Source organism: Peromyscus eremicus, chromosome 3 (genome assembly GCF_949786415.1).
Source record: "Peromyscus eremicus chromosome 3, PerEre_H2_v1, whole genome shotgun sequence".
Lineage (NCBI taxonomy): Eukaryota > Metazoa > Chordata > Mammalia > Rodentia > Cricetidae > Peromyscus > Peromyscus eremicus.
Genome location: NC_081418.1, coordinates 50,499,819 through 50,508,243, shown reverse-complemented (window position 1 = coordinate 50,508,243; position 8,425 = coordinate 50,499,819).

Sequence of the window (8,425 nt, the reverse complement as noted above, 5' to 3'; positions counted from 1 at the left end):
TCTACTTAGATTTGAGACTGTTGTGTGGGGCCTGTGGTTTAGCACTGTTGGTAGACTGTTTGCCTAGCACACACAGAACCCTGGATTTGATCTCCAGCACTGTATAAAATTGGGCATGATGATACATGCCCATAATCTCTGTACACAGGAGGTACAGACAGGAGGATCAGAAATTCGAGGTCATCCTGGGCTATGTAGGAAGGTAGAGGCCATACTAGAATACATGAGAGCATATCGCAACAAAACAAAAAATTATTAGCCGGGCGGTGGTGGCACACGCCTTTAATCCCAGCACTCGGGAGGCAGAGCCAGGCGGATCTCTGTGAGTTCGAGGCCAGCCTGGGCTAGCAAGTGAGTTCCAGGAAAGGCGCAAAGCTACACAAAGAAACCCTGTCTCAAAAAAACCAAAAAAAAAAAAAAAAAAAAAAAAAAATTATTGTATGAGTGTAGTATTTTTACTGACATAAATATTTCTGCTCTTATAGAAACAAAATGGTTTAATACAGGAAACAAGGACTTTCAGTATTTTTCTACTGTCATACTGTCACTCATATAAGTATCAAGTTAGTGTATCTTTTGTGTTGTATCATGTTAGAATGTTGAATATTAGAAGTTGGATTTTAGCCAGATGTGGTGGTGCACGCCTTTAATTTCAGCACTTGGGAGGCAGAGGCAAGCAGATCTCTGAGTTTGAGGCCAGCTTAGTCTACAGAGCGAGTTCCAGGACAGCCAGGACTACACAGAGAAACCCTGTCTCTAAAAACATAAATGAGGCCGGGAGGTGGTGGCGCACGCCTTTAATCCCAGCACTCGGGAGGCAGAGCCAGACGGGTCTCTGTGAGTTCGAGGCCAGCCTGGGCTACCAAGTGAATTCCAGGAAAAGGCGCAAAGCTACACAGAGAAACCCTGTCTCAAAAAACCAAAAAAAAAAAAAAAAAAACAACAACAACAAAAAAACAAACAAACAAACAAAAAAAACAAAAGAAAAAAGTTGGATTTTAGACTTAAGATTCATAAAAAATAGTTAAATGGATTATGATTTTGGTTTATGATTATTAGCACTGTATTTCTAACAATTTCTGAAATGGCCTGAAACATACTTCTGCCATTTAAATGTTTAAATATTAATTCGTTTTACATGTATGAGCATTTTGCCTGTGTGTATACTTGTGTACCACACATGTGCCTGGTGCCCATGGAGGCTGGGAGAGGGCATCAGATCCCCTGAAATTGGAGTTTCAGAGTTGTGAGCTGCCATATGGACACTGAGACCGGAACCCAAGTCCTCGGAAGAGCAGCCAGTGCTCTTCGGTGCTGAGCCTCTCTCCAGCCCCGCCATTTTCACTTCATGTTCATGCAAAGCATCATTCTCCACATCGATTACTAGAAAATGAAAATATCAATTGACTCTGAAAAATGTTGAAGCTGTTCTATATCTTGCTGAATCGAATATTCAGGCACGATTTAATTCCTTATGTGAAATAAATAGGAACACCCAGCTCACTTGTATGCAGATTTTTGAGTATAAAATTACATGTGAATTAAAAAAATGGAGTACATGCCTACTAAAGTATGGAGATTTTATTGTATATATAAAAGAGAAACAGACAGGGAAGAGTCCAGGCTGAACATGGCCAGCAGATTAAACCAGACCATGCGAGGAGAGACAGGAGGGAGACCAAGAGAGGTGCAGCCGACTGAGAGAGACTGAGAGAGACTGAGAGAGGCCGCTGGGGCCAGGAGACCAAGAGAGCCGGGCAGCCAAAATGGCTGATGGATCTTGTCTAGGGAAAGGGAAGGAAGCCCAGCCCCGGGGAGGGTGTGGTTTACTGTGAGAAGCGCTGGGCGGAGCCCCAGGGCACTGAGTCTGGGAGAGCTGGCCAGCGTGCTGGAACTGTTGTGGGAAGGTCTGGGTTTCCGGAGAAGCGAGCTGGGCAGGTTAAGTAGGTTCATCATTCCTAGGACAAAGGGACACATTTCTTCAATTGTGAAAATCCAGGTAGGCGGCTGACAAATACTTGGTCAGACTTTCATAATTCAGCCATCTCATGTCTTGACTCGGCAGCATTATGTATCTCCCAAGGCCCAGGAGGTGTCCAACGCTGTGACACCGCACCATGATGTTGTCATTTACAAAGCTCACACCAGAGAATTGTGCAATCGATTTCCCGACATATCATACACCCGCCCCAGAAAACAAAAGCAAACCCCAAAAATGCCTTTCCCTGTGTCCTGAGGCCAGACTGAGGCTCTCTTTTTGCGCTATGGCGCCAGAACATAGTCCTAGCTCCAGCAGTGAGCGCCATAGCAGCACAATCATTTAGAAAGATCCTTCTGCTCTTGGATGAAGTGTTGGTGCAAGTCCAGTACTGTAACCAAACGTGGCTTTACGCTTCCAGAAAAATCTCAAGGAGACAGTAGCAGCTGCAGGATCAAGACCGAGTGGAGAGAGACAACCAGTTTTCTGGAAACTGAGAGAACTCCTTGCTCTCCCTGGAGATGGAGGCACCAAGGCTGGTCTAGCCCACAGACATTACTTCTCTGGAGAGTGTGGTATTCTTGGGAAGTAGGTAGACCGAAATCACCATTGAAATGCATCTTGAGAAGCTGCCTGTTCCGCTAAAGTTCTCTGAAATGTTTCCTGTAAGTAATCTGCACGCCTCCCTTTTGTAATAAACTGGTGATATACAAAACAAACAAACACAATCCGCCCCCAAATCTTGAGGGTGTGTGTGTGTGTGTGTGTGTGTGTGTGTAGACCAGCGGTCAACACCAGGTGTCCTTATCAGTTGTTCTCCACTTTATTTTTTGAGGCAGTCTTTCCCTGAACCTGAAGCTTACCAGTTAGGCTAACTGGTCTGGCCATTGACACCTCCACCCCTGCCAGGGATCCACCTAAGTCTCCACCTCCCCAGCACGCTGGGGGGAAGGGGGTTGTTTTGTTTTTAATGTGGATTCTGACAGGGTCATCTCCCCAGCCCTGGTAATATTTTAGATGAGTTTATGACTTTGAGTTGATCTACATTCATGTCCTGGAGCATAGGCAGTGGGTTGGGCACATCAGCAGAGGAAAAGGCCAGAGAACTTTGGAATAAAATCCAGACTGGTTTCCTTGTTTGCAACCTACGTGGTACTACTTGGAGCCCCAGCTTCCTTATCTACTCAACAAGAATCCGAATGCCTCTTCTGAGGGCTGCTGTGAGAGTGACATGGAATCGGGTACACGGGCTTAGCAGGAGGCAGGGTCTCCTGCAGTTGAAGCTGGTCCCAGACTGCTATGTAGCCCTGTCCAACCTTGAACTTCTGATCCTCTTCCTCTCCCACCCAAGTGCTAGTATTATATGCATAGACCACCACATCTGTCTGGCTTATCGACTTTGAGTAAGCATTATCTTCAGGGTCATAGGACGGTTCCATGGATAAAGATGCTTCCTGTGCAGGTCTGGTGATAGGGGTTTGAACCCATGTAAAGGTGGAAGAAGAGAACCTACTTCACAAAATTGTCCTCTGACCTCCATGCTGTGCCGTGGCATGTACCCCTTGCCATACACATATCATGTACATATACACAATAATAATAATAACTAAAAAAAGTGTTACCTGTTTGTCATGGCATCCTATACCATATAGGAGGTTAAGGTAGGTTAGAAAGTCAAATCTTAATGATTTGGTCAGTTTATTCTTGAGGCTCAAAATAAAATTGGGGCTGCAGACATAGCTCCTTTGGTAGTGTTTGCTTAGCATGCACAAAGCCCTGGGTTTGGTCCCCAGCCTCACATACACCAGACATGGTGGCACATGCCTGGACAGGTAGGAAGATCAGAAGATCAAAGTTATGCTTGGCTACGTGACAAGTCCAAGACCAGCTAGGGGTACATGAGATCCTGTCTCAAAAATAAAATAAGTAGTTTTATTAAAAATTGTTAGCATTCTGACTCTGCAGCTAACCTGGACACATTTTGGACCCTGGAGGACAAATGATGGCGAAGGTAGAGGTGTTGTATTTGTATCAATATTCCTACTCCTGTTTGAAATATTTTGTATATTGTTACAAATGTAAAGTTATATTTGTCATACTGTGTGTATGTTCTACCTCTGTTTAGGATATTTTGTATATCGATACATAGTTAGGATTATTGTTATATTGCATATTGCACTATACATTCCTACCTCTGCTTAAGCTATTTTGTGTATTGTCACGATTTTGAGGTCATTGTCCTTATACAGCACTATTTACAGGCTGTTTACCTTGTTTACATGAAGCCTTAGTCCCTAGGTTATTTAGGTAGATAAGACTTACAGATTTATAGTCACCCATGCTTGTCATTTCAATAGTTAGTTAGGTTCTCTAGACTTACAGAAACATATGTCAGATGGATAGGTAACCTTCAAACACTTCATAGACCTAGAGAATATGACATTTAAATGTTTTTTTTGTTTTGTTTTGTTTTATTTTTCGAGACAGGGTTTCTCTGTGTAGCTTTTGCACCTTTACTGGAGCTCACTCTGTAGACCAGGCTGCCCTTGAACTCACAGAGATTCGCCTGGCTCTGCCTCCCGAGTGCTGGGATTAAAGGCGTGCACCACCACCACCACCACCACCACCACCACCACCACCACCACCCCCTGGCCAGACATTTATTTTTTTAAAAATATTTATTTATTTTATGTATATGAATGCTTTATTTTCATTTATAATAGAAGAGGGCATTAGATCCCATTACAGATGGTTATGAGCCACCACATGGTTCCTGGGAATTGAACTCAGGACCTCTGGAAGAACAGCCAATGCTCTTAACTGCTGAGCCATCTCCCCAGCCCCCGGGCAGACATTTAAATATTTTGATAACTTAGAATTCTGTTGGTGTGAGACACGATTGCTCCTGGCAGCACTGATCTGATCCCGAGAGAATGTTGGGCTTCTGAGACATTTCTGTTTGGAAGTTTGTCTTTTGGCACAAAATGGCCTACCAAGCAAAGAACTGCCCTTGCCCTTGACTGTTGACAGTACGAATACTGTCCCTTCTGAGTGAGCAGGACACAAGGAAAAGCGACTACTGAACTCTGCCAAGATAGGGTAAGATAGTCTTTCAAAATACCTGCTTCTGAAAGTCTTCTGTCAGATACTCTAGGCCTATAGCCAATTTGAACACACCAATGATGCTGAGAAACTTTAGGTGACTGTCCAGGCTGCCAGCTGTCTCTGTCTACTCTTGCAAGACTCCTGAAAGTTGTTTCAGTCCTTCTCCTGTTTCTCGGGTATTATTCCTTCTCAGGTCTTTGATGGGATTGAAGACTAACAGTTATAGTTACAATCTTCTTGTATCTTAGTTAGAACATATTCAGGTTCTTCAGTAGAGGACACCTTTTGGAATGATCTCTGTAATGTGCCATTTACCTATGCTCCAGACTTCTCTGGATTTTAGTATGTGTCTCTTGTTTGATGTTATTCTTGTTGGTTGTAGTTTCATTTTTGTTTATGTTTTTACCCTTTGTTTTTCCTGGACAATACTTGATAATTATTCTTACTGTATATAGTTTGCATTAAGATTAAAACCTTCGCTGGGGTGGTGGTGGTGCACGCCTTTAACCCCAGCACTCAGGAAGCAGAGGCAGGTGGATCTCTTGTGATTTCGAGGCCAGCCTGGGCTACAGAGTGAGTTCCAGGAAAGGCACAAAGCTACACAGAGAAACCCTGTCTCAAAAAAACAAAACAAAACAAAACAAAAAAAGATTAGAACCTTCTTATTTAGACAAAAAGGGGAAATGTGTGGTATTTGCTCCTCCCATGACCCTGGGCTATAGGCCCAAAGGAGGTGGGGCTTCCCACCCTTGTATGTGACCTCTGATTAGGAACTGGTCTCTTCATGTACAAGGGCAGGAAGCACCACCTGCTTTGGGTTGTATAGTCATGGGCGGAGCAAATACTACTACAGGGCTGGGCAGGAGGGTAGGGTGGGGTAGGGTCAGAAGGTAGGGTGGGAAGGATGGGTTGGTGTTCTTGGCAATGTGCAAGTGAAAAGAGCTAGCCAGATCTCACTGATGTCAATGGTCCCCATGTATTGTAGCCTCTTCACTGGTCCCCACTTCATCAGTCTCAGATTCCGGTTTTGTTTGTTTGTTTTTTTGTTTGTTTGTTTTTAAATGTTTGTTTCTTTTGAGACAGGATTTCTCTGTGCATCTTTGGAGCCTATCCTGGAACTTGCTCTGTAGACCAGGCTGGCCTCAAACTCACAGAGATCCGCCTGCCTCTGCCTCCATGCTAGGTTTAAAGGCGTGCGCCACCATCGCCCGGCCAGCCTCAGATTCTGAAGTCTTTGCTATTTCAAAATAAATTCCTTTTCATCTCTAGGCAGATGACTTCCCTCTTCACAGCCAAGAACACTGACCACGCTGTCTCCGTTCCCCAGTGGCCTCTCCTTCCCACCCACCTGTGAGGAACTGTGAACTGGGCTGTGCCGAGTCTCAGACCACAACCACTCCCGTCATGGTCACAGGCAACCCCAGTGAGCAATTTTAGTTCACATGTGGGCCGAATGTGCCTGGTTCATCCTGTAACACGGTGAAGATCAGTGTACAAGTGTAAGCATACATATACCACCCCTGTGTATCTGTGGACCCCCGCCTCAGAGGGAATACGGGCAGACATTCGTTTTCCCTCTGAACTCGGGGTGATGGCCTCATCTCTGAGTCACGCCTGGGTTGCTGAGCTGTCTGATTCGCATCATATCAGATGTAAACTCAGTTCCTCCATTTCATACCCAAGGAGACTCAGGCAGGGGAGCCTCCCTGGACACACCCTACTGGCATGACACACCCGCCCAGCAGCTCACATCAAAGTCAGCTCTTCTGTGGTGCCAGTGGTTTAGAGAACGCTCTAGGCCCCTCCTCAGAAGCACGTGTGTGAGGACAGAGGGGATGCTTTCTAGGGCAGCTCCCCCATGATGGTGTCTGTGTCTTCTTGCACTTCTGTGATTTCTCTGTAGTGGGGACAGGTTGGAGGCTGTGACTTCTTGGGTGCAGTGGCCCTCAGGGATACCCTGTCCCCCTTAGTCATCCTCACACCCAGGTTCTGACTCTGCTCCTACCTCTGGGCCTGTCCTTTCTGTTGCCTTCTAGGTTACCTCTTCCTTTTTAACCTTAAAAAAAAAAAAGATTTAAAATGTTTATGTGTGTTTTACCTGCATGTATATCATACATTAATTAAAAAATTAAAACAAATGGAGAAAATGCTTGAAGGCACAATTATGGTCCGAGGCAAGAGCAGAGGTGGGCGTTGAAATCTTAAAGGAACAGCTGACAAGTTGTTTTTCAATCCACTTGGTAAATATTTAGGCTGTATACACACCTCAAAAATAATTATAGACATGTAGAAAACTGGAAAAATGCTAGAAAAACTTCCAGTATTTCTGTCCGCGGATTCTGCAAATGTTGACATTTGTCATGTCTATTTTGTTACCACCCTCCTATCATGCATGTTTTTTATAAACTGTAGACAATAAATTACAGACATAATAACAGATTATGTTTATCATATATGATATATATATACATAAAAACCTGTTATTATTTATCTACGTGTGTGTACACCCTGGTTCACTTTTATATATTTTTATTATGTGTTTATTTAATTAGTCATGCTGGGGGCAGCATCTGCATTACGGCACATGTATGGAGGGCAGAGAACAACTTTCAGGAGTCAGGAACCTCCACCATGCAGGTTTTTTTTTTTTTTTTTTTCGAGACAGGGTTTCTCTGTGTAGCTTTGCGCCTTTCCTGGGACTCACTTGGTAGCCCAGGCTGGCCTCGAACTCACAGAGATCTGCCTGGCTCTGCCTCCCAAGTGCTGGGATTAAAGGCGTGTGCCACCACCGCCCGGCCAGACTTAATTTTCTTACACCCCCAAATACTTTAATTCATATTTCCTCAAAAGCACATTTTTTTTTTTTTTAATTTAGTACAATGACCAAATTGAGGAAAACAGCACCGATGAAGCACGGTTGTTTGAGCCAGAAACTCTATTTCCGTGTTTACCAATGATGCTGTTCTAGCAGGAAGAGAGAAAGGTTTGGTTGTTATTTGTTTTGCTGTCCCTTTTCTGGTTCAGAATCTAATCTAGGACCACATGCTGAAGTACACAGGTACATTTGTCCTGTAGTCTCCTCTGTCTGTCACTGTCCTTCGTGGCCTTGGTGTTTGGAAGAGCACAGGACAGTCATTTGGGGGCTTGTCCACGTGGGTTTGTTTCACGCTTCCCAGGATTAGATTCAGATTATACACTTTGGGAGAAAATACTACAGAGATGCTGTGTGGCCACAGCGAACCCTGTCAGGGGACACTTGATGTCGCCCAGCCCCTGACTGCTGAGTGTGACTTTAATGGCCCAGGAGTGGTGTCTGCCAGCTTTCTCCACCATACAGCTACT